Source organism: Somniosus microcephalus, chromosome 27 (genome assembly GCF_052327205.1).
Source record: "Somniosus microcephalus isolate GS21.2 chromosome 27, FLI_Smic_1.0, whole genome shotgun sequence".
Classification (NCBI taxonomy): Eukaryota; Metazoa; Chordata; class Chondrichthyes; order Squaliformes; family Somniosidae; genus Somniosus; species Somniosus microcephalus.
Genome location: NC_141013.1, coordinates 14,732,304 through 14,759,891, shown reverse-complemented (window position 1 = coordinate 14,759,891; position 27,588 = coordinate 14,732,304). Strand labels below are relative to the sequence as shown.

At 44.4% G+C, this 27,588-nt stretch overlaps 2 long non-coding RNA genes across 3 annotated transcripts in view; one reads left to right on the top strand and one right to left on the bottom strand.

Annotated features, from left to right (window-relative positions):
- Window positions 1–1,342: 1,342 nt before the first annotated feature.
- On the bottom strand, window positions 1,343–27,167 carry LOC147100004 (uncharacterized). The gene is made up of 3 exons (XR_015073816.1): window positions 26,979–27,167; window positions 22,839–23,109; window positions 1,343–1,900 (listed from the first exon to the last, which is right to left on the bottom strand). It is a non-coding gene; the product is annotated as an uncharacterized LOC147100004 (long non-coding RNA).
- LOC147100003 (uncharacterized) overlaps window positions 12,477–27,588 on the top strand; it is a 37,277-nt gene continuing 22,165 nt past the window's right edge. For both annotated transcript variants that reach the window (XR_015073815.1, XR_015073814.1), the window contains exons 1-2: window positions 12,477–12,770; window positions 23,948–24,035. This is a non-coding gene — a long non-coding RNA (uncharacterized LOC147100003). The remainder of the gene's footprint in view (window positions 12,771–23,947; window positions 24,036–27,588) is intronic.

Genomic DNA, 27,588 nt, shown 5'->3' with positions numbered 1-27,588 from the left:
CAGGAAATGATGATGACTTGATTCAACAAGTCAGGTTTTAAGATAGCCCAAATAATGACATGGATCCAACTCAGGAAAATCTCCTTTTTTTAATTATGTTTAAGATAAACCTAAAGGAACAGTTGCTGAATTATTGATTTATTCAACGTCACAAGGGCAAAACATTTGGTGTGCTAACCATAAAGAATTCCTGTTTATTCATGGGAAGCTCAGAAAAAAAACATGAGAGAGAAAGGAATAGAAGGTAATACTGATAGGGTTGGATGAAGAGGGGTGGGATGAGGCTTGTGTGGAGCATAAACACTGGCATGGACCGTGTCAAATTTTTTGTCTTACAACACTCCTGTGAAGCGCCTTGGAACATTTTACTATGTTAAAGGCACTATATAAATACAGGTTGTTCTTGTTGTTGTTATTGTTGCACTGAATGGCCTGTTTCTATGCTGTATAATCTATGCAATCAGGGCAGAGAGTCAAGGGCTGACTCATGCACTGCCCCTGTTTAATTTTGACAGGGTTGGGGTAACAAAGTTGGTTCGAGGGCTGCCTGGTGCTGCAGCACAATGGCATGGTGCCATGTTTGCCACAGATTCAAAGTCACAACCAGCCCTCGATCACAGGCAGTTTGTGCGACTGGCCATATGGGGAGGGAGAGACTCCCAGCCAAGCCTTACTTTGTTCTCACCCAAACTCCACACACATACACTTTTCAGCAAATGGTCGCTGGATAGCGATCAACCAACTCGCCTGGCGGGAACCCCATGGCATCGGGCGGATCGCTGGTTTTACGCCCCGCCCAATATTACTCTCCAGCGACTTCAACTGACCAGTTAGGTTAAAATTGCCCCTCCCGAGTGGGGGGCGTTAGCTGATTCTTCCCAGAGGTGTGGAGTTCAATTGCAGTGTCCCCGGCTGAGAACAATCAAGCAGGCACAAATATAATGCAAAAAGGGTTAATATAGGACGTGCAGTAAAGAAGGTTTCTATTCTGTTCCTATTCTCGATTATTGATCGAATTCGTGCACAATACTGATTTATATCAACTGGAACTGGTGAGGGGTCAAATCCATCTCGGCTGCAAAAATACATTTTTATATCTAATTATTTTCACAGCTCTGCTGTATCTGAGATACAACTAGGGCTGAATATAAATGCGCGCATCCAGGCTCTAGATTTCAAAACAGCTCAGATGATCCAGCCCAAAGGGTTTACGAATTTATTTAGGAATGTGTTTTTTGGGGGGAGAATGATTTAGCCCTGGTGTGTGGGCGGCAAGGGCTGCTGAAGAGGAATTTTAAAAAAGCAGGAGCTTGCAAAAATAAAATAAAATGCACCGAATATGCCCAGTTAGTGAATATTGGTTTATATGAATTTAGAATTGAAAAATAAAACAGACAAGATTTCTGTGTCACCCCGGCATAATAAACACTTTTAAGCCTGTAAGGTGTTGCTGGAAGATTTATATAAACACCTTATCCCGTCTCTCAGAAACATACATTGAACTAGCCTGAAGTGAGAACTGTCTTAGTGAGAGAAAACACTCAATGATACCTCTTACATGCACAATTGATTACATTTCTCAATTAAATTGCAACAGGTCGCATAAGATTACTGCAGGTTTTATTTTGTAGATTTTTTTTATCAAGACCCTTTGTAAATAGTTCACCCACCCTGTGCTTTACTTATTTTGACGGTACCTAGGCAAACACATAGAGAGACAACGCACAGCCGTTTGAATTTATTTTTCAAACGATGGGGCGAAATGCTCCAGTAAACAGTTTGTTCTCGACCCAGGGGTTCTCGCCAGCATTTCGAGGCTCGAACACGGAGGCTCTTCTTCTGAGAATGAGATTTCCCTTTTAAGATGACGCCATGAGCTCCCGGGTAATTGACAGGCCACCTGTGGGATGGAGGAAGAGGGGTTTCATCAGACAGCCCCTTGCCGAAGGTGGGAGTGGGGGGAGGAGGAGGAGGAGGAGGAGGAGGAGGAGGGGGGGGGGGGTGACAGAAAAAAAAAGTCCTGCCTATTGTTCCAGCCTAACATATAAGGGAGGCTGTCATCTCCAGCCCAGTCCCCCTGGCTGATTGCTTCTGTCACCGCTAATAAAGACAAACAGAAAGCTAGGCTGGGCAGGAGCCAGCGATCCTGTGATGCAGGGGCTCAGTTCCAGTTCTCTCTCAGCAGCACTGTCAGCTTACACTTACAGACATTAACAGACCTGTCTCCGCGACTGGACGGTGAGTTACAGAAAAGAACGCGAGAGAAAGAATTGTTCATTGCTTCTAATGAGGTAAGAAAGGGAAGGGTCGGGGGGAGGGGGAGAGAGTTTTTCTATCATGATTGATTCAAACTATATTCAATATATATTTGCTAAATGTGTTCATAGGATGTCTAAGTGGGCGATTGATGTCCTGGCTTTAAACAGACAGCATATTTTTTTTCATCTTTAAATTCCATTTGGCTGTAAATTTGTAGACAGTGGGTTTACAATTCAAACTTTCATCCCAGCTACTTGTATTCCAGCATTAACAGGCTTTAAAAATTAATCATTCTAATCTAGACCCCACACAAGCTTTTATCTTAAATATACTGTTGAAATTAAATTCTAACTGTGTAGAGAGGAGGTCCAACATGGGCACCCAGATAATAAACTGAAGGTAAAGCTTGCTAATTAGAGTCGATGAAAACGTATATATATATATAAAAAACAGAGTACCTTTTAGCTCGAATGGATTGTTAAACTATCTGTCCCTGAATCAGCCCGGATTGCATTGTCTCATTCTGGCTTAGATTGCCCACGGACCCTGAGTATGACCCTCAACAGGTTCAAGTCCACCTCTGTCCTTTGAACGTCCAGTCCAGCTGTGAGCTGTTAAACTTTCTCCCAGTTGTTGAAAAAGTTCATCTGCATCATGGACGGGAAGTTCAAAGAAGTCTTGGCAACAAAAAAGGGAGAGGTCAAAGAAACTTGGAGAAGAGGAGGTGACCATCTCAAAATGTTCTGACCCCGGACTAAACGCATCTCGGATCTGTCGATGCGGCCACAGGGCTTTCTGTGGAAGATCCCAGAGATTGACGAGCTGGAGGTTTATTGCGTTCAGAATGTTTCAAGATTTAATTCCTGGAATGGAGAGGCGCTGGGGAGTTTCACTGATACAATTAGAGGACTATACACACATAGACCACGAGAGATACATACAGGGTGGCAGAGACACACACACAGACATACCCACTTCCCAATCTAAACTTTAGGATCTGATATCAGAAGGATGGCGGTAGAGGGGACCTACACTCCTACTAGTTCCTCACTATCAGAGCAGGATCTCCTGGCTAATTCGGGAAACTTGATGCTCTCAATTGCGAGCAGTTCCTGACTGTCAAATAACACCTACCTATTGGCTAGATCTCTGACCGCTTCGTATGTGGTTCACTGTGTGTGTCATTGTGTCTCCAAGTGTTCAGGCTTCTGTATGTGTCTCTCTTTCTCCGTGTCTCTTGCTCTGGGTATCATGCTCCGTGTGTGTTTCTCTCTGTCTGTCTTTGTGTCTATCTGTAGGTCTCTCTCTCTCTGTGTCTGCCTCTGTGTCTCCCGATGCCTGTGTGCGTCTCTCTTTGGTGTGAGTGTTTGAACCTCTTTCTGAATGTCTTCCTGCGTGTCTCTCTCCGAGTCTGTCAGTCTCCCTCTGTCTCTTTCGGTGTCTGTATGTCTATGTCTGTCTCTATGCAATAAACCATTTATCTGGGCAGATTTGTCTCCTACCCCTTTAACTTTGTGGTACTGTTTGCTTGTAATATTATGCTGATTAAATCTGTAATGTAGGAATAAAACATACGCTGATTGTGAGCTTTTAAAAGGAACTGTCAGCGTATCTAGATATTTTCAAGTAAATCCCACACAATCTCTAACGATGCAGCGTCAGTCTCGCCGAATAATAAAACCCGGTTAGTGAGAGTTTGGGCTGAACGGTTCAGTCTGAATCCATTTGAGTCCAACGTAGATTCTATATATTCACAGACAGACTCGTGTCTATTCAAAAGACGGCTCCATTCCGAACTCTCTACCATTCTCACCTTGTGTCTTCAAACTCTTGGCAACTTGCAGGAGTCCTGGATGGATGTGCTTTACTGGTGAGATTTTTTTTTGGGGGGGGGGCGTTTGAATGCAACTTTAAATGAATCTCCGATTACTAGACACTTGTATTTGCTCCTGCCCATTTTATATATTCAGTGCATTTACATTCACAAACCTTCGTCTTCTTAACGGAGTTCCACAGAGCTCTGTAAAATAAGATAAAGCGACTTTTGACAATAAAAAATCCTGGTAAAGTCCAACCGATCGAATTAACTGATATGCAAAACGCCGTTAACTGCGGATCTGACAATTATTTTAAGATTCAGTTAGAAGTTTTTTTTGCATTCTACCCGACCTGCCCCAGTTCCTTTTCTGGGCTATAGTTATTATCTCACATTCGCAGACGGGGTGCCGGGGTCCCCGGGTTGTGCAGCAGTGACTGAGCGGATGTGCGGCTCTCGCCTTGAGTCTGGGGTTTAAGGTGAGGTTTGTGGCTAGTTTCAGCACCGGGAGGAGAGGGACAGCGCCCAGCGCCCAGCACCCAGCTCAGTTCTCCCGGCCCAACACCGATCTCTCTGCCCCAGTATCTATCTATCTGCCCATTAGTCCAGTATCTATCTACCCATTCTTCTATTCATCCATCTATCCATCCTGTATCCAACCATCCAATAGTCCAGTACCTATCTATCTACTGTACCTGTCCATCCATCCTGTGTCTAGCCATCCATTAGTTCAGTATCTATCAATCCAGTACACAGAAATAATTTGTTCTCTTTTGGTGGGTCCCTATCTGGCCGTCAACATCTCGTTTCTCATCATGACTTTGGTTGCCCCCTCTCTATTTTATCAATACTACCATGGTCAGTGCTCATCTGAACTTTCCCGTCTGATTCCTCCTACTATTCCACACACCATTCCTCCCTCCCCACACATTTACTGCGCTGGAATCAAGACCTATCTCACCATCCCTTAATTTAACGCATTCTCTCCCAGTACCTCAACACGATGGAACTTCTTATTTCCTTTAGTTTTCCTTTCTTCCGATATTCTACAGGCTTTCAGTACCCAAGCTTGGTGCAACCTAATCATTACTTCCTGATTGACCTCGTCTTTTACTGTTTTCAAAAAAGGAAAGAAAGACTTGCATTTATATAGCACCTTTCACGACCACCAGATGTCCCAAAGCGCTTTACAGCCAACTAAGTACTTTTTGGAGTGTAGCCACTGTTGTAATGTAGGGAACACAGCAGCCAATTTGCGCACAGCAAGGTCCCACAAACAGCAATGTGATCATGACCAGATTATCTGTCTTTTAGTGATGCAGATTGATGGATAAATATTGACTAGGACACAGGGATAACTCACCTGCTCTTCTTTGAAATAGTGCCATAGGATCTTTTATGTCCACCTGAGAGGGCAGACGGGGCCTCGGTTTAATGTCTCATCCAAAAGATGGCACATCCAACAGTGCAGCACTCCCCCAGCACTGCACTGGAGCATCAGCCTAGATTTTTGTGCTCAAGTCTTTGGAGTGGGACTACAAACCCACCACCTCCTGACTCAAAGGCGAGAGTGCTACCCACTGAGCCACAGCTGACACATGGCTGGCAGCATTGCTGGCATCCTGTACAATGGGCCTTGGTCTTTCACCTGGCTGTTTTCATTTAAGGAAAACCTCCCAGTATCCATTTCCATATTCCCTGTGTCCAGTCTTCTTGCCCCTCCAGCATTGTGCGGCTCTATTTGTGTCCTGCAGGAGCAGCTGTCTGTTGCTGTAGTAGAGCAGAATGCATTGCATTCTGTCAGGAATAATTCACGCTGAAACCCTAGTACATACACCTTATATGAGCAGTTTGAGACAAATGGGTTATTGAGTTGACAGCAATGATTGTGTGTCCACAAAATTTCCAGTATATTACTCTGGTAACAACATTTGTTCCTCTGAAGGACCGCCTTGTTTATGCTCCAGGCAGAACCCCAGATTATAGCTGCCTTCTAAATGAATTCATCCTCTCTGTGCATTGAATACAGATCCACGGCCAACATTTTGTTAGCAATTAACTCTTTGAAGATTGCATTAGCATTTCTGAATTGTAATAAAAGTACGATCTGACTCAATTAAGATTGCATTTGGAGAATACGATTAGGAAGAATAGATGGCCTTTGAGTTCTTAATCAGGATGTGATTATATTCCCACATACCGAGTGATTTATATATCAAGTGATATAGTGGCATAGTGGTTAGCACTGTTGCCTCACAGCACCAGGGACCCGGGTTCAAATCCGGCCTCGGGTGACTGTCTGTGTGGAGTTTGCACATTCTCCCCGTGTTTGCGTGGGTTTTCTCCGGGTGCTCCGGTTTCCTCCCACAATCCAAAGATGTGCGGGTTAGGTTGATTGGCTATGATAAATTGACCCTTAGTGTTAGGGGGATTAAATACGTGGGGTTACGGGGATAGGGTGGGATATGTGTTGGTGTAGGGGTTACGGGGATCGGGTGGGATATGTGTCGGTGCAGGCTCGATGGGCCGAAATGGCCTCTATCTGCACTGTGAGGTTTCTGTGATTCTTCTGTGATTCTGTGATTTGCAAAATCAATAATGGTTGTCAGATAGTTTCACTAGCTTCTGTACAGTGACTTAGTCCTGTTGCCACATGGTCGTAGCGTTGCACAATATCTAAGCAATGAGCTGTATCTGACCACATCACAAACAAGTGATAGTCATATATTTTTTACATGTGGCCAGGTCTATGGTGTAAAAACCATATCATATAGGTACTGTATTAATACAATGTTTGTGTATTAAGTTATTGAAATTTACATGCTTCCTTGGCTTATGATGCAGAGTACAAGGCTCATTGGAAGTGTTTGTAATATTGCGGTGGTCTTGTCCTGGAATAATAGGTCATACGACATGATGACAATGACTGGAAGATATAGATATGGGCATCAATGAAAGCTCAAGGAAGGAAACTGAAAGCAAAGCAGGAGAATGCCCAAGTCAGAAAGAAGCAGGATTGACCAAGTTATTGAGAAACTCAGATGAAAGGTCAAAGTACAGGACACCAGCAAGGGTAGAAAAGAAGACAAGAGAAGATGAGGTAAATCAGAAATTAGCAGGTACGTGATGCCATACTCGGGTTTTAAAGGCCTGTTGATTGTAAGAAGAAGGAAAGACTGAGGGAGTTGAGAGACGTTAAACAGTAAAGCAGGAGTGGGCAGGAGGAAACATAAAAGGAAAAATAAATAAGGAGAGTGAAATTAATTGAAAGACTAGACACGGAGACTAAGGCAAGGGTGTAAGGGCAGACTGAAATAAAACTGGGCTTTTACTTTATTTTGCTGTCTCTTTGAAGATGCTTACTTTGTGATTAACGACCTTGGTTACTTTTGTTATGTCCTGTGAGAGGTGTATTGCATGGAAGCCAATCAGTGATTTCACGATCCAGTTTTTCATGCTGTGCATGTTGCTAATTCAGGCAGTATTGCTAATTCCATCAGTATTGGAAGAGATCTTCCTCCCATCTTTACTGGATCCCCCAGCATGTTGCTGTTTCAGGATCTGCACAGCCTTCCAAACACCTGGAGAGTATTTTCTCTGCCTCTTGGTCTGTTTTTTTTCTTTCCCTGGGGCTTTCATACTCTCTCCCCACCTTTAATATTGAGATCTCTGCTTCTCAATTGTTCCCCCTCATTTTATGTTTCCCGTCTCCCAGCCTGCCAAGAAATATAGACAAATAAAACTGCTTCCAATTCCTCTGCTGGCTTTGCACCAGCACTTAATCAACAGTTAGCTGGGCATTAGCCAACCATTGTGTAATGAGGACAAGAGGAAATTCAACTTAAATTGCCTTGGACTGAAATTAAAGTCGCAAAGTCCTTCACAGCCAAGGAATTACTCCTGAAGTGTAGTCACTGTTTTTATACAAGTGATGTAGCAGTCAATTTGTATGCTGCAAGGTCCCACAACATGAAAATGAAAGCACGATCAGATAAGCTATTTTTGCTTGTGTTGGTTGAGTGGAGAACACTCACCAGGACAACACCCTGCTTTCCTTTGAATAGTTATTTGAATGGATCTTTAACATCCCTCTGAACAGACAGACAAGGCCTCGATGTAATGACTCCTCCAAAAGACAGAATGCAGAACTAGCTCAGTACTGCACTGAAAGATCAATCTAGATTATGTGCTCAAGTCCCGGAGTAAAGCTTTAACCCACAACCTTCTGACTCACAGTGTGCTACCAACTGAGCTAAGCTGACACTAAATTAATTGATTTTTACTCTTAACAACATCAGATTTAATTTCAATACAGAACCACACTCAACAGGAGTGCAGATCATAGAATCAGCCTTGTAATGTTAAGGGATCTAGCAGTGACCCACACTCCTGTCAAGTGAGGCTGCATGCTAAGCACAGCATCATTGCATTTACCTTGTTTCTGAGCTTCTTCCAATATAACAGAGAGAGTAAGTTACAATATAGGTATGTTGCCTGCACCAGGTTGCCAAACCAACGTGTGTTTGAACTAAACACAGCACTGTTCTAGTGAACTCATTACAGCTAAAACATTTGCGCCAAGCTTTACTTTTTCAACAGGAAACACTAAAAAGCTAATGCCTTTATGGGCAAGGTGGCCCTGGCTGGAGCAGCATGAATATTGCCAGTGCTCAGGTTAATCTCTGGCTCATTTTAGCGATCGCTAAGCCTTGGCTCTTGCCAACCTGCACCTAAGCTCTTTGGATTTGGTAAGTGGGATGTGTCCCTATGGACAGAGAGTATGTGCTTCATATTGGGAAAACAGGAACCTTACCTGTGTGGATTTCTGAGTAGCTTCATTTGGAGATGCTTACACATTGTGATGGGTTTCTGTGCACAGAAACATAGAAGATAGGAGCAGGAGTAGGCCATTCGGCCCCTTGAGCCTGCTCCGCCATTTAATGAGATCATGGTTGATCATCCAAATTCAGTATTCAGTACCCTGTCCCTGCTTTCTCCCCATATCCCTTGATCCCTTTAATAGAAACATAGAAGATAGGAGAAACATAGAAGATATTAAGGATAGTATTGCAGAGCTCCCCTAATTAATTGGGGGTTGGTGAGGCATTATTTTTTTTAGCAAATTTAATGAACGGGAAGATTTCCTCAGTCAGATACCTGGCTAACAAACAAAAGGTTCTTCCTCTGTTCCCTCTTCACTGCTCATATAACATTTAATATTTACCTGGCTGTTTTTCCTCACTGCCCCCCTAACCCTGACACCTCTATCACACTGAATGGGTATTTTTCTGTTTATTTTTCAGTTGAACAGTTTTCCTTCAGTTCCGCTTCCTTTTTAGAGAAGGAAAAGTTCACTTACATGATTGAGAGCAAAGCCTAGTTGCGTTATCCACAATTACTGTTTTTTTTACTAGGGATAGTATTGCAGAGCTCCCCTAATTAATTGGGGGTTGGTGAGGCATTTTTTTTTTTAAGCAAATTTAATGAACGGGAAGATTTCCTCAGTCCAGGGCAGTCATGCTTTTAAATTGAGGCTGTCATGTGTTTAACCACAGACAATGTGTCCTTGTTTCAAAATTCTCATCCTTGCTTTCAAATCCCTCCATGGCCTCACCCCTTCCTATCTCTGTTATCTCCTCCAGCCCCACAAACCCCCCCGAGATATCTGCGCTCCTCCAATTCTGCCCTCTTGAGCATCCCTGATTATAATCGCTCCACCTTTGGTGGCCGTGCCTTCTGTTGCCTAGGCCCTAAGCTCTGGAATTCCCTGGCTAAACCTCTCTGCCTCGCTACCTCTCTTTCCTCCTTTAAGACGTTCCTTAAAACCTACCTCTTTGACCAAGCTTTTGGTCATTTGCCCTAATTTCTCCTTATGTGGCTCGGTGTCAATTTATTTTCTTTTAATACTCCCGTGAAGTGCCTTGGGATGTTTTACTACGTTAAAGGTGCTATATAAATACAAGTTGTTGTTGTTGTCAATGTTAACCGGAATCTGAAGTTTATTTTAATAAAATTGGTTATTTATGAGATTGTTGCTCATCTGGTGCACACACAATTTTACACAACATTAAGTGGAATTTATGAGGGCATAATTAATAGTTACCCAGGGCCCAGTGACTCGGAATGGCCATTGGCCCCACCCCAGAATCTTTGGTTTTCCCAATTCATGAGATTCTGACCAGAGCTCTCATTCATTAAGCTTTACCTTCATAGGATTGTTTTTAAAGACATGGGGTGAACGTGAATAATAGAAACATAGAAGATAGGAGCAGGAGTAGGCCATTCGGCCCCTCGAGCCTGCTCTGCCATTCAATGCGATCATGGCTGATCATCCAAACTCAGTACCCTGTCCCTGCTTTCTCCCCATATCCCTTGATCCCCTTAGCCTTAAGAAATATATCTAACTCCTTCTTGAATATATTTAATGAATTGGCCTCAACTGTCTTCTGTGGTAGAGAATTCCACAGGTTCACCACTCTCTGGGTGAAGAAATTCCTCCTCATCTCAGTCCTAAATGGCTTACCCCTTATCTTTAGACTGTGACCCCTGGTTCTGGACTCCCCCCGCCATCGGGAACAGCCTTCCTGCATCTAGTCTGTCTAGTCCCGTTAGAATTTTATAAGTTTCAATGAGATCCCCTCTCATTCTTCTAAACTAAAACAAGTAATGTCCCTCAATGTGGAGGCAACTGAAAAGCAGGCCCTCAACACACCCCAAAGAAAACTCAGCCCATTGGAATCTGAACACTTGCCCCTGCACTGAAGCGGTTGGACTTACTTTATCAGGGCCACAGGTTTACTGGGACCAATGTCTAATTGTTGCAGTTTATAGATTTTGGCAGCAGGGAGAGGGGAGAGGCAGGGGAGAGAAATGGCAAGGTAGAGGGAAAGACTTCAAAGAGACAGCAGTGTTTAACTGCACAGGGATTGGTTTCTGCTGGTGCCATGTGATTTGCAACATCAGAGGTTGTGTGTGTGTGTGGTACAGCTCACAGCACTGACTGAACTTTCAATGACCCTATCAATTAGGAGCTAGACCATTAGATTGAGATTCCTCCTTCCTTCTCCCCTTCTTCTAGGGGGCTGCATGAGGACAATGCCCCTGAGCAAAAGAACAAACGTACCAAGTGTTCAGGGAAGAAAGGGTGGGAAAAATGTAGGTAAATAGTTCTACTAATGGGATAAGAGAGCTAAGTGTGAGAAGAGCAGTGTAGAGGAAACCGCATTCCTATCAGAACACTCCAAACTGTTGTAGGCATCAGGGGGGAAATCAGGCTTTAAATTGTAAAGGCAGTTGCATCAAACTGGTTATAAATGAGGAACATTCTCCACATCCAATCTTCACCCTCCCCCCCACACACATTCTCCAACACCTACAAATTACGTTTCACCCTAAAGATTATGGAGAGAGATTTATTTTCCATGTCCTGTTATGTTCTTTTACAAACATAAATCTTTTATGGGTATAATGCCCTCAATACCCTGCCATCAGATGTCCACAAATATGACCAACAGAGATTATAAGAACATAAGAAATAGGAGCAGGAGTGGACCATACAGTCCCTCGAGCCTTCTCCGCCATTCAATAAGATCATGGCTGAATCTCTACATCAACTCCACTTTCCTGCCCTAGCCCCATATCCCTTGATTCCCTTAGTGCCCAAAAATCTATCGATCTCTGTCTTGAATATACTCATGGATTGAGCATCCACAGCCCTCTGGGGTTCGCAACCCTCTGAGTGAAGACATTTCTCCTCATCTCAGTCCTAAAGAATGTGAACAGAAGTGTGGTTTAGCGACTGTGCACTCAGGAATGGGGCCTGGCCCAGCGGTGGCACAAGGGAGCAGAGCTGGTCATCACTGTTGGACCATGCATTTTGAGACAGAAAAAGAAGCGGAGTGATGCAGTACCCGATGAGGTACAAGCAGCACAGTAAACTGGGCCATTCTGGCTAACTGTAACTGCTGATGGCAGAACAGTTACCCCACGTGTCTTGCAATCATCCCTCCACCCAGGAGGGCCTCATAATCTCTCCTGTTCTCCCGCCACCACCGCCCCCACCCCCCACAACAGGTCTCACAATTTCTCACAGGTCTGTCTGCTGCAGCAGTCCTTAAAGTGTTAAAATTGCTGCAATCAGGTTAAACATTGCAGATTCATAGTAACTGTTTTTAATCAGTCTCCAAGGTAACCATATCATTCTTTAAAATAACATCCTCGCTCTTGTTTGCTCTGTTTCCTCTTTAATTCAGTTTCCTCTGTCCGTCTCTGTGTGTGTCTCTCTTTTTCTCTTTAGGTTGCGTGTGTTTTCCTATTTCTTCCCCCCCCCCCTTGTGTCTGTTTGTGTGTCTCTCTCTCTCCGCCTATGTCTCTTCTGCTTTCTCTCTGTATGTTTCTTTTTCAGTTGCGTTTGTGTATCTCTTCCTTTGTGCGTGTCTGTCTCTCTCATGTCCCCTCTGTATGTATGTGTGTATGCTATGCCTCTCTCTCCCTCTCCCTGTATGTCTTTCTTTTTCTTTCCTGCTGTCTATGTCTCTCTGTCTCCCTTTGTGTCTGTGTCCATCTTTCCCTCCCACCCTTTTAAATTCGATGTGTTTGATTCCACTATAACCAGATGTCTCCCCTTCAAAGCTCACAGGCTCTAGGAGCTGACTCCACGTAGCTAGGAGGAGGTCCCTTGATGCACTCAGTAAAGGTTAGTCTGAATATATTTTGTCATTTTCTTCTCTTTGAGCTGTAATTATCGTTGCTTGGTTTCTAGGTAACCTCAGTCACACAGCTCTAATACCTCTTGGCCTCCTCGTGTACAAGCGCATGTCATATTTCTAATTAAGGAAATATTTTCAATCTGGGAATGATTGCTTTGTTAACAGATTCGGTTGTAGCCTCCTAATTCCATTTGTTTTTATCCTTACTGGCCGACCCCTTATTCTGAGACTGTGACCCCCTGGCTGGGGAGTCTAGAACCAGGAGACACAGTCTCAGAATAAGAGGTCGGCCATTTAGGACTGAGATGAGGAGAAACTTCTTCACTCAGAGGGTGGTGAATCTTTGGAATTCTCTACCCCATAGGGCTGTGGAGGCTCAGTCGTTGAGTATATTCAAGACAGAGATTGTTAGATTTTTGGATATTAAGGGAATAATGGGATATGGGGATAGTGCAGGAAAGTGGAGTTGAGGTAGAAGATCAATAAAAGTATGAATCAAAGGTTAAAAGAAATGAACACTTGTGGTATAAAACCTTGGTCATAGGCCACAGCTTCAACAACTGGACCGTGTTGAGTTATCTGATCACAGCTGTTGGTTCAGACCCTAGAATTGGCCTCAGCACCCCTGGGTTTGAGAAGGAAAAATAAACAGCCAGCATACTTGCTCATGTTTGCCTTCCATTGACACATGTTTGAAAGTGTATTGGTAAGTTATAGAAACATACATAGAAACATAGAAGATAGGAGCAGGAGTAGGCCATTCGGCCCCTCGAGCCTGCTCCGCCATTCAATGAGATCATGGCTGATCATCCAAATTCAGTATCCTGTCCCTGCTTTCTCCCCATATCCCTTGATCCCTTTAGCCTTAAGAAATATATCCAACTCCTTCTTGAATATATTTAATGAATTGGCCTCTACTGCCTTCTGTGGTAGAGAATTCCACAGGTTCACCACTCTCTGGGTGAAGAAATTCCTCCTCATTTCTGTCCTAAATGGCTTACCCCTTATCCTTAGACTATGACCCATGGTTCTGGACTCCCCGACCATCGGGAACATCCTTCCTGTATCTAGTCTGTCCAGTCCTGTCGGAATTTTATAAGTTTCAATGAGATCCCCTCTCATTCTTCTAAACTCCAGTGAGTATAAGCCCAATCGACCCAATCTCTCTTCATACGTCATTCCTGCCATCCCAGGTATCAGCCTGGTGAATCTTCGCTGCACTCCCTCCATGGCAAGAACATCCTTCCTCAGATAAGGCGACCAAAACTGCACACAATACTCAAGATGTGGTCTCACCAAGGCCCTGTACAACTGCAGCAAGACATCCAAATTTATGCTGGTCATGTGACTGAAGTGCGGCAATGCGGGAAAATAATTTACACATTGCAACAAAAGAGGATCCAGATTTCAAAGGTAATTTTTCTGAAAACGTTGACCTGCGCAACTGAGCCTATTTCCAAGCAGAATCTGTAAAAATGCTGCTGCCGAGGGCACTGGTAGAGCAAAAATAGCTCTTTGAACAAACCCAGAGCAGTGCAGCTATACCTGTTTGGAGATGGGATGGGAGATTATAGGGATAAGTACTAACTGGGACAATCAAGTCCTCCCCAGGACACGATGGGCCCTCTGCTGCTGGGAGCAGGGAAAGGTCGTCAGTGCGGGGGATGGGGGGTGGGGGCAGCATGGCCAATAGTGGAGATGTGAGGATGGATAAATATTCCGGAGTTTTGATTGACTCTGTTTGGGAATCTGGGAGTGTTTATACCAAATTTTCCCTCAGGAGATTAAATGGGTGGGGCAGAGTCTATGACAGATAGATTATACATGGGCTGTGGAAAGAGATTAAATGGGTGGGATAGAAACCGTGATAAATTAGATTGCACACGGCATGATAGGGTGGATTGCAAATGATGTGTGAATGGAGGTTAAATGGGTGTGGTAGAGTCCATGATAGGGTAGATTGTATATGGTATGTTAAAAACTGTTTCTCATTCCATGCTTTCTGATAATGCATTGCAAAACAAGGTATGGGTGCCTGCAAGGAAAAAGTATTCCCCCCCTCAATTTCACCCCATCCCCCTCCTTAAGACACTAACTCTGCAGCCTTTGACACGGTTGACCACTCCATCCTCCTCCAACACCTCTCTACCGTCGTCCAGCTGGGTGGGACTGCACTCACCTGGTTCCATTCTTATCTATCTAATCGTATCCAGAGAATCACCTGCAGTGGCTTCTCTTCCCGCTCCCGCATTATTACCTCTGGTGTCCCCCAAGGAGCTATCCTTGGCCCCCTCCTATTTCTCATCTACATGCTGCCCCTTGGCGACATCATCCGAAAACACAGCGTCAGTTTCCATATGTACGCTGTTGACACCCAGCTCTACCTCACCACCACCTCTCTCGACTCCTCCACTCTCTCTCTAATTTGTCACACCGCTTGTCTGACATTCAGTACTGGATGAGCAGAAATTTCCTCCAACTAAATATTGGGAAGACAGAAGCCATTGTCTTCGGTCCACACCACAAACTCCATTCCCTAGCCACCGACTCCATCCCTCTCCCTAGCATCTGTCTGAGGCTGAACCACACTGTTCGCAACCTTGGTGTCATATTTGACCCTGAAATGAGCTTCCGACCACATATCCGCGCCATAACTAAGACCGCCTATTGCCACCTCCATAATATTTGCAGTTTCTACAACGTCAGTTTAAAACAAAAAAATCTCAGGAGGTGGGCGTCGCTGGCAAGGCCAGCATTTATTGCCCATCCCTAGCTACAACTGAGTGGCTTGCTAGATCACCTCAGAGGGCAGCAAAGAGTCAACTACATTGTTGTGGGACTGGGGTCACATATAGACCCGACCAGGTGAGGACAACAGGTTTGCTTCCCTATTCGACAGCTTCATGGTCACCTTTTGCTGATACCAGCCTTTTATTTCCAGATTTAACAGAAAAAATGAATTCAAATTCTCAAACTGTCATGGTGGGATTTGAACTCGCGTCCTTACTGGACTATTAGAAACCCAATTACTTGTCCATTTGGTGTAGCTGGATCGGAGAGTGGTTCAGCCACCTCTAATAAAACAACTTCCATCCATCGATAAGACGGTCAGTTTCTGACATTTCTGGGGCGCTGTCCTGTGAATCCCAAGCACACTGTGACAAAAGACGTGTGCTTCAGGGCTCAGCTCACTGGGCTTTTCAGAGGGAGGGAACTGGTAAAAGAAATGAGCCACTTCACCTCAACGCCTGGCAACCAGCAGACGGCAGTATTCCTGCACCAATGACGCATTTATTTAACAGACCCCATGCCAAGTCATTCCGTTATATTATACTTCTCAGTTTTGCTGAATTTTTTAATATATGTTTGGGAAAGGGAATTTCTTGAATTCATTTTGTGTTTATTTTCCTAGCTGTTTGTACAGAATAAATAAATCCACCTCACCTTTTCTGAGCTGCTATATTTGGGATTGGTGTAAAAATATGGGTGTTACGTTGAGCCATGTTATCAAGGGTGTTTCTCGGGCTATCAGAGTGTGAGCTGGTGAGTGAAGGGAGCCCAGTTTGCAAATATAACAAAATGAGATAGAAACACAAAGACAAGAATCATCTGCACTGAGAAATAGATTGCGGCTGATTTTGTAAAAACAGGCTGTTGGATTAGGGAGTGATACACTTGTATTTTCTATTGAGAAGACCTCACAACAACTTACATTTGTATAGCGCCTTTAACATAGTAATACATCCTAAGGTGCTTCACAGGAGCATTATCAGACAAAATTTGACACCGAGCCACATAAAGAGACATTAGGACAGGTGACCAAAGGTTTCGCAAAGAAGTGGGTTTAAGAGCAAGCTAAAAGGAGGAGAGTGGTGGCGAGGTTTAGGGAGGGACTTCCAGAGCTTAGGGCTTGGGAAGCTAAAGGCACGGCCGCCAGTGGTGGTCATGGAAATCGGGGATGCGCAAGAGGCCAGAATTGAAGGAGCACAGATATCTCAGTGGGTTGTAGGGCTGGAGGAGGTTACAGAGATAGGGAGGGGTGAGGCCATGAAGGGATTCGACCAGGGTAAAGGACTAAGGCCCACAGCGCAGGACCTCACTCAGGTTGAAATAAGTAAGAGAGAAGCAAGGTAAATAAGGAAGTCGTGAGTATGTGATAGCAACCTTGGGTTGTTAAAGCCTGAAGATTATAGGAGGAAGGGAAGATTGAGGGAAATGAGGAGTTCCACAGTTTTGAAATGCTCCAAGTTGCTGTTCTGCTCGATTGTTTTCTCAGCTAAGTATTAGTTAGCTCCATTTGTACAAATTCCCCGTGTTGTCACATAAAAGTGGTGGAACAACGGAATGGGAGTTGGTGAGCAGCATAAATCCACCATTTCCTTTCTATGCTCAGTAAAAAAAAAGGGAATCTTATTTTACACATGGACCCCTGGCATGGGAGAATGCTCAACTCATGGGGTCAGTTGAGTTTATATTAATTGTAGAAGGCACAGTAAGGTGCTTCCAACACTCGCACAATAGCTGTGGCCTTAAATGGTTAAAATAGCTTCTGGGCAAATGCATTAATTTTGCCTCTCCCACCTTGCTTCGAGTGCATGCCTGTGTGTGTGTGCCTCTGTGTGACTCTCTCACTGACTGTGTGTGTGTCTGACTCTCTCCCTCTCTCTCACTATGTATGTGTGTGTCTCTCTCTCCCTCTGAGTACGTGTCCTTCTCGCACTGTGTGTGTGCCTGCCATTCTCCCTCTCCCGTGAGTGTCTCTCTCTGCCTTTGTGTATCTCACTCTCTCTTTTTATATTTATATTTTATGTATATGTGTGTCTCTCTCTGTATGTCTCTTTCTCTCTCTCCACCCCCCCCACCCCCACCCACCCCCTGGTGTGTGTGTCTTTCTCTCACTTGTTGGTACCTATGTTTCTCTCTCTCTCTCTCATATATATATATATATATATGTATGTGTTTGTCTTTCTCTGTTTCTCCATCGCTGTCTTTTACCATGTCTCTCCCTCTCCCCCCTCTCTGTCTGTCTGTGTATGCCTCTCTCTACTTCTATGTCTCCACTCTTTATACTGTTTATAATGCTATGGTTACATAGAATTTTACAACACAGAAACAGACCATTCAGCCCAACGGGTCTATGCTGGTGTTGCTCCACATGAGCCTCCTCCAACCTTACTTCATCTAACCCTATCAACATATCCTTCTATTCCTTTCTCCATCATGTGTCTATCTAGCTTCCCCTTAAATGCATCTATACATGGTTGGTCAGCTTCTGGGCTCAAGCTGCTCACTGAGGGACAATGTTCAAACGCTGATGGGTCTGGACGGCTGGCCAGGTTGAGTGTGTGTTGGGGCACCTCAGATGATGCCATGGTCTTTGACTAGTAGCCGGTCAACTTTTGTCAAATCCAAAGTGGAATCGGGACTCAAATTCTGACGCCTGCTTTGTTGCCGATGAAAATTCATTGAAAACATCGGGTAGCCACCTGCTTTCTGAGTGCCGCGTCTAGAAACGCTGAATTTACAATATATCTTTTCCCACTTCCCTCTGTGTCACATGGTATGGTAGTGGTTAGGTTACTGGACTAACCAATCCAAAGGCCTGGACTAATAATCTGGAGACATGAGTTCAAATCCCGATGATGACAAACTGGGGAATTTAAGTTCAGTTAATTAAATAAGTCTGGAATAAAAAAGCTCGTATCAGTAATGGTGGCCATGAAACGGCCAGATTGGTGTAAAAACCCATCAGGAAATCTACTGACCTATATCTGACTGCAGTGTGGTTGACTCTTAATCTACCCTCTGAAATAGTCTATGTTGTATAAGGCAGCTCATCACCACCTTCGCAAGGGCAATTAGAGATGGGCAATAAATGCTGGTCTCGCCAGCGATGCCCACATCCCTATGAATTTAAAAAAAAACTATGGCTCCACATCACGAGACACAGTGGAAAAAGATGTATTTTAAAGTCAGCTTTTCTGTGTCCGCACTGTGGAAGTTCCCCTCCCTCTACCAGGACCTTCTTCCTTGTTTTTTGTTCAGGAAGTTACATGGTTTTTTTTCTTCTTCTTCAGGGGGCAAGAGCAGGGATTTCAGCTTCTGTCAGAAGTAATTTCCATCACCTATCAAGTGAAAACACTTGGGTAAAATGAAGCTCAGAGCACAGGTCAACACCCTCTGCATGAATGACTATAATTACCAAGTGCGAACATTCATGGAGTTGGCATAAATATCATTCTTTCTGATAACTATTCTTTTAGTCTACATACCTGAGCCCAGCTCTACTGCCTCCAATTGTGATATGTTGAATTTAAAAATTAATTATTCATGATTATGTGAAAATAGGCCCGTGCAGCTTGCAGCAACACTTTCCAAAGGTACAAAGGTGTGTTGCCTGGCAAAACACTTGTTGCCATGGTTACCAATTCACCGACCTCTGTGGGTTTAATGAGCTGCTGTAAATTCACAAGACACAGCGAGTGACACGTGGCCCACTCTATTTGGTTTCTGTCTCGTTACAGGATGACTGGGTGCAGCATTAACCCTTCCTCGTCGTCGGCAGGGCTGTCACTCGGCAACCGCCTGGTGATGACGTTTGATTTTGAAAGCCCCAATGGGAAGCGCCCAAGCTCAAACAAAGCGCAGTCCTGTGGTCATCGCCCTCACCACTGATCTCTTTCCTTCCCTTCCAGAGGGCTTTCAGGGGGAGTAACAAGGGAGGAAGAGAGCACCAGAAAAAGAAACTGTTCTGGAGAATAAACAATCTACTCGACCTGGGCAATCTTCCATAGCAACTGGATCCAGGCTGCTTGTGATGGTAGCACTGCCCAGCATCTGAATGTAGCTTCATTCTGCATACAGTATTAGAGTAAGCACGCTGCCCATCCCAGTATTAGAGGGCATATGCTACTACAGGAAACTCTATTTTATCCGGCACCGACGTGGTGCCGGTTGATCAAAAAGTCCAGATTACAGAGAGGTATACTTACCAAGGTATGAGACCCCCATACACGGCCACAGGTGCAGGAGTCTCGGTTACACGACCACAGATCCAGGAGTCCCTGTTGCACGGCCACAGGTGCAGGAACTCCGGTTACACGGCCACAGATTCAGGAGTCCCTGTTGCACGGCCACTAATATATAGTAAAACTTACCTGAACCTACTCCTGAATTTTGCCAGTTAAGAGAGATTTCTGGATAGTTAAGTGCTGGTTAAAAGAGAGTTTCCTGTACTAAGCAAAGCTTTATGCCAGGTATGGTGGCATAGTGGTTATGTTACTGGACTAGTAATCAAGGGGGCCTTGACTAAAACATCCAGAGATAGGAGTTCAAATCCCACCATGGCAGCTGAGAAATTTAAATTCAATTAAATAAATCTGGAATAAAAAAACTAGTATCAGTAATGGTGACCATGGAAACTACTGCATTGTCATAAAAACCCATCTGGATCACTAATGTCATTTAGGGAAGGAAATCTGCTGTCATAGGGAGCAGGAGTAGGCCACTCGGCCCCTTGAACCTGCTCTGCCAATCAATAAGATCATAGACTGATCTGATCTTGGCCTCAACTCCACTTTTCTGCTTGTTCCCCATAACCCTTGACTTCCCTGTAGTTCAAAAATCTGTCAATCTCAGCCTTGAATATTAATCAATGACTCCGCCTCCATAGCTCTCTGGGGTAAAGAATTCCAAAGATTCACAACCCTCTGAGAGAAGAAATTCCTCCTTATCTCCATCTTAAATGGACGACCCCTTATTCTGAAACTATACCCCCTAGTTCTAGATTCCCCCATGAGGAGAAACATCCTCTCAGCATCTACCCTGTCGAGCCCCCTCAGAATCTTATATGTTTCAATAAGATCACCTCTCATTCTTCTAAACTCCAATGAGTATAGGCCCAACCTGCTCAACCTTTCTTCATCAGACAACCCCTTCATCCCAGGAATCAACCTAGTGAACCTTCTCTGAACGGCCTCCAATGCAAGTATATCCCTCCTTAAATAAGAAGACCAAAACTGTATGCAGTACTCCAGGTGTGGTCTTACCAACGCCCTGTACAGTTGTAGCAAGACTTCCCTACTTTTATACTCCATCCCCCTTGCAATAAAGGCCAACATTCCATTGGCCTTCCTAATTACTTGCTGTACCTGCGTGATAACTTTTTGTGTTTCATGTACGAGGACCCCCAGATCCCTCTGTACCAAACCATTCTGTAGTCTCTCTCCGTTTAAATAATATTTTGCTTTTCTATTCTTCCTACCTCACATTTTCCCACTTTATAATCCATCTGCCAAATTTTTGTCCACTCACTTAACCTATCTATATCCCTTTGCAGACTCTGTGTCCTCCTCACAACTTGCTTTCCCACCTATCTTTGTATCGTCAGTAAATTTGGCTACAGTACACTCAGATCCTTCATCCAAGTCATTAATATAGATTGTAAATAGTTGCGGCCCCAGCACTGATCCCTGTGGCACCCCACTAGTTACAGTTTGCCAACCTGAAAATGACCCATTTATCCTGACTCTCTGCTTTCTGTTAGTTAGCCAATCCTCTATCCATGCTAATATATTACCCCCAACACCATGAGCTCTTATCTTGTGCAGTAGCATTTTCTGTGGCACCTTATCGAATGCCTTTTGAAAATCCAAATACACTACATCTACTGGTTCCCCTTTATCTACCCTGCTCGTAATATCCTCAAAAGAACTCTAATAAATTTGTCAAACGCGATTTCCCTTTCATAAAACCATGTTGATTGTATTATGATTTTCTAAATGTCCTGCTACTACTTCCTTAATAATGGATTCCAACATTTTCCCAATGACAGATGTTAGGCTAACTGGCCTATAGTTTCCTGCTTTCTGTCTCCCTCCTTTCTTGAATAGGGGCATTACATTTGAGGTTTTCCAATCCGCTGAGACCTTTCCAGAGTCATGGGAATTTTGGAAGATTACAACCAATGCATCCACTATCTCTGCAGCCACTTCTTTTAAGACCCTAGGATGCAGGCCATCAGGCCCAGGGGACCTGTCAGCCTTTAGTCCCATTAGTTTGCCTAGTACTTTTTCTCTAGTGATAGTGATTGTTTTAAGTCCTTACCCAATCTGGCCTATATGTGACTCCAGACCCACAGAAATGTGATTGACTCTTAACTGCCCTCTGAAATGGCCTAGCAAGCCACTTATTCAAGAAGGCAGCCCCCCACCACCTTCTCGAGGATAATTAGGGACAGGCAATACATGCTGGCCTCGCTGGCAATGCCCATATCCTGTGTATGAATGAAAAAAGTTTAAAATTGGGTGCAATATTTATTTTCCCCTGCCCCTGCTTTGAAAGTGGTTGGGCATGGCTCCAAGGGCACTAGATGTCCTCTGGGACCGTGCCCAATTGGCCATTACTCATGCATCAGCCTACATGCTAAGCTTTGTCTGTTCAACCATGGCGTGGGAGGTATCAGATCCAAGGCCAATCCTGTCCTCACCCGATGTCCGCACACACACACGCACGCACGCACTCTCCCTGCAGGTATCACTGGATAGTGATCAGGAGCAGGAACCTTGGCTGATTTGTTTACTCTCTCCCTTGCCTGCGGACACTGAGCCCAATTGTAATGCCCCCCCCCCCCCTCCCCTCCCCTCTATCTGGCTTAGATAACCTAACCCTGCACAGACCAGGAATGGGACCTCTCTGGTATAGGAACATAGGAACAGGAGCAGGCCATTCGGTCCCTTCGAGCCTGCTCCACCATTCAATGAGATCATGGCTGATCTGTACCTCGACTCCATTGACCTACCTCTGTGCGGCTCAATACACCGGTTGCAGTTAACCACTCAGCAATTGGGGTTTTGAGCCTAATGTTTTATATTTTGCAATTCTTCCTTGTGAACCAGCTGTGGCAATATATCAGCCACAGTAGCTGTTGTATGTTCTTGGCAAATTAATATAATTATTTGATGAGCTTTTCTTTTAGTTACAAGGAATTGTCATTTTCTTTTCAATGTGCTTCGCTTTTTAAAGAAAAATTCAAATAACAGTGTAAAATTCCTTACAAAAGCTCTTTGCAGCCCGATGCGTTGGTGACTAAAACAAAGCTGGCTGTCGCAGCTAGGCCCCTCAAACAAAGAACTCGCTCCGAAACTTGATGACTCATCCATTGTAACCCTGTCAGGGCATGCTTGACGAGGAGCGTTCTTGTGTTTAGTTGTCCGTGCTGCAGGTAAGTGGTGCTGTTGGCGTTTGCTGGTTCCCATTGGCCAAGACTCCATCTCACGACTCGTGGATTCTGCGGGGTCCAGCGCAAGATGCTGACAATGGAGGCGGCTGCGAGGAAACAGGAATTTAAAAATAGATGCTCGGGAGAATTTGCAGCGAATGCAGATTGCACCGACGGCAGCCATCAGCTTCAGTGAAATGAGTACGGATTCAATCTGCCTGTCAGTAACTCAAGGCCTTGAGAGTAAAGAAATGACCAGCAAGAAAGGTCCCGGGTTCTACCCCTGGTCTGTGCAATTAGCTTATCTGAACTAGTGGAGGGTAGGGGGAGCAGAGGCACTACAGCAGTGCCACTGGGGTGGGGGGCGGAAATAATCTGCTGGGGTTCCTGCTCCTGATTATAGTGACTCTCGCTGGAATATTTGTGTGTGTGTTTGTATGGACAGTGGCTGGGGACAGGATCAGGCCTGACTGTGATGCCCCCTCTGACCGTCTCGGCTCACGCCTTGGTTCCCAGGTGCCCGAAGGTGCCTGTGGAGCTGTACCTCAGTCAGAGCCCGTACACCAGAAGAGGAGGGGTAATAACTGGGAGAAACGACAGAGCTGTGAGGCGGCTCACGTCACCGTAAGTGACCCAGCTATGACAGACAGCGAGTGGACAGGGTGATTGCACTTTATTTAACCACTACTCATTCAGTCTGTAATGTATCAATCAGTGGCCCCGAGCATTTTTAATTTGTACAATGATTTTTTAATCCACTGTTATTTATCTCTGTGTAATGGATTTCTGATTTTCTCTTCCCCCCACCCCCCACCCTCCGACAGAATGGAAACCTTTCACAGCAACACAGGCATTTCACAGCGAAAGCTGGGTCTTATTTTCAGCGTGCGCACCTCATTATCAATACAAACTGTTCTCTCTTTTATTATCCATTGTTCCCTGCAGAAAGACAGAGGCATCGCTGGCGGAGAGCGATGTTGGATGTTGAGGCGACGAGCGCTGCAGCAGTGAGCTTTGTAAAGGCCAGTGAATCGTGAGTCTTTCAGGAATGGTAATGTTGGATCAATGGAAAAGACGGAGGCGAACAAACCCTGAAGTATCTGTAGTGTTGGAGCTCAACATCTTTGAGGGAGGATTCAGGACACAGCTCTGAGCACAAACCGCTTCGAGGCTGCACCCCATCAAATAACCTCAGTGCTCCTCAAAATAGTTTAATGACATGATGGCTATATGGTCATTGATACCAAGGAGTTTAAAATTCTGCTATTTTACGATATTTTTGTTTGGAGAGGGGTTAAGTCAGGAGGAGTCACTTGAAGGTGTGAAGGATTGGCATCAATAGAGACAGTGTCAGTAATGCAGGGTGGTGGCCGGCTAGTGTTACTGAGCCTAACTGTGTGAGGGAGTTGGATTAACATTAGTAGCGATACAGTCAGTCACACAGCATGGTGACAGGGAGCCATAGCGATCTTGTGCATGTGTAGCTGATGCCCTGTTGCCACAATGTAAATGGGGCAAGCTCAGGGGCGGACTCCCACTGGTGTGTCTGCACAATGTAAACATGATGTCAGACACCCAGGGCCACACTTCACTCAGGTCGGATGTTATTTAATTAAAAGTTTATTACAGAATATTATATGTTTACAATGTTAAAATAGAACAACCAAAGCATACAGCACACAGAAGGGTTTTATAGGAGAAGGTCTTTTAAAAGGCAATGAGGAAACTGCTGAGTGAAGAGAACAGATGGCTTGTAGAACGTGCTGCCTTGGAGCAGCATCTTACCAAAGATGTGTAAAGATGATAACAGCGGCATGCTTGCAGACATGAAAAGGTGTTTGTTGGTTCGGGATTATTGGAAGCTCGGAGGGAGGAGAGCTGATGGAAATGACAACATCTGGTGCATTTGGTAACTTTCACCTCCACAGTTCATGCAAAACTGCAGTGGTAAATGGCATTCTTTTCTAAAACTGTTCTAACAGGGTGCGTGTATTAGCAATGAATCGGGGAAAGAGGTGCCTAGCAACAGAAGAACCCCTTATTCACCCTCATCCTCCCCCACCCCCACCGCCCCACAGCCAGGCAGGTGAAATGAGGGACATCTTCAAGTAGGACTACTTTGTTCTTGTCACTGCGTCCTTTCTAGGCTACCAACCTGTTTGCACCAGCCTTATTAGACAACAAGGCAGCAAATACATCAGTGATAACTGATTGTGCTTTTAGGGGCAAATGAAGTCTCTATGTTCTTTCTACCAGCTCCCACTCCATCTACTGTTTGAACCTTGCACTATCCTGACACTGCTGAGCAAAATGGAGCTTCAGCTGCAATACCAGAGAGAAAGATGAGTCTTTCTTATTGAGATGTCTGTGTGAAGAGCCAAGGCCCACAGTGCAGGGCACCACTAAGGTTGAAAAGTGTAGGAGAAAAGATAAGTTTAATCAAGGAGCAATGTTTAGGTGAATGGGTTTTAAAAGCAGGTATGTTGTATGAGGAAGCCATGACTAGGGAAGTAAAGAGTTTAATAGGACCTAGGAAAAAATAAGTTAGAGTAAGAGACTTGATTTCAATGCGCTCAGGATGCAAGGAGTGTGTAGGATTCTGTATTTGAAGCTTAGCTGGACAAAGAAAGTTTAGAGAAACATAAACCATAATAGTATTGCCCCTGCCACCGAGCGCCCATTTTGATGTCATCATGATCAGGAGCCATTTTGTTTCAGAACCTGTTTTGTTGAGTGGGTGCAAGAGTTTCAATGCCAGTCAAGACTGCTGCTACCAAGCTGGCTTCAAGATTTCTGTGCCACAGAGCTCTGAGTTCAAAATTCAATGGTATTTAATTTCGCAAGTAAATGTATTCAAATTATTCAATCAATATTCTTTCAGTCAATGATAAATATTCCTTCAGATAATTTGAATCCAAACCAAATAGATGGGGTGAAGTTCTTCTGTCTTCTCTGTGTTTCTGTCTCCCTTGTCTGTCTGTTTCTGTCTCTGTCTCATCTGTCAGTATGTTTCCCTCATGCTGTATCTGTCTATTTTTGTCCTTCTCTCTGTCTCACATGTGAGTATCTGTTTCTCATTCTTTGCTTGTCTCTGCATCGACTTGTCTGTCTCACCTGTCAGTCTCAGGATCCAGCTCATTGTCTCTCTCTCATGCTGTTTTTCTCACTCTCTCTTGTTAGGTATTCAGAGTTAAATCAGTTGTGATGAAGTTTAATCAAGTGGTCAAAATTCCTTCGTACAAAACTGCTCTATAACTTGTCATTTGCGCGTATTGTCAAGAAGACAATGGGGAACCGGGTGATTCAGAGCACTGCCCTTCCACCGCTGAGACCAGGAAGTGGAAATCTCCTCTTGCTGGTGGCTGAAGATTGTAATTGAAAGGAGTTTGAAGAAATCTCAATCCACTCAGCTCCCGGCAGACCTAAGTTTGTAGCATATAATTCAGCAATTATCTGGCACCACTTTAGTAACACTCTGAAAGACCATGTATGAAAGTTTAATAGTCATAGTGACTGGTTTAGTTGTAAATTCCCTTCCTTTCTCTGAAGGTGCTGAATGTGGCTGGAACACAGTCCCAAAGGCATTGGCTGCTCCTGAGCATGTTGCCCAAGTGGCCATTCTTCATGTGAGAGCCTGGGCACTGAGTGCCAGAAGTACAGTTAACCATAGAAGGAGCATCACAGACCAAGCCTGACCCTGCCCCAATTAGACATCCACACAGGAACACTTCCGAGCATGGGTCTCTGGATAGGAATCAGGAGTAGGAACCCTGGCTGATATTTCTCCTTCCTAACCCAGGGCTGCAGAAACCAATTCTAGTTCCCTGGCTGAGAACAGCTCAGACCTTTATTTTAAAAGAAAAACGACTCTGAAGGCACAGCAAACATTCAGCATTCCATGATTAGCCAGGATCAGCCCTGGTGACATTAAGGACGGAAATGCTTTTTCTATGAAGTGTCCAAGAAAATTCATTACCTGAAGGGTTGAGCGTGCCCTTGAGTGGACTCTCATTAAACGCTGCTGTTGTTATTTTGCTTGTGCTGTAAGTGTTCTGAGAACTGGGGAGTTTCCCGGTTTGCTACAGGTCTTGTGGTTGTTGACATATTTCAGTGAATGACTGGAAGAAGCTTCGGGTGATTAGCCTTTGGCTACAGCTGCAGCACATTAAACAGAATCTCCACAGGCCTGCAGGACACTGAGTTGCACTAATTGGCAAACAGATGTGCTGTCCTCTGCCAGATGTGATTATAACCCAAGGAAGAGGTTGCATTTTCCTCTTGTTGTATGTCAGGGTGCGTAATGATCTTCAATTAACAGGACAGTGCAGTCAGATGGAGTAAAATGCAATTTGTGTCATGATGGCTCATGTCTGCCGTTCATTTTTTGAAGAATTGTTTACACGGTCTTTCCTATGAATGAATTACTAGATCTACGTTTCTATGCTCAGGCTTTAACATAACAGCACAAAAAAGAATAGAATGAGAATCATTCAGCCCATCAAGCCTGCTCTTTCACAGCACATGTATCATGTACCATCTACCCTATCATGGACTCTACCCATTTAATGCCTCCTTCCACAGTCTAG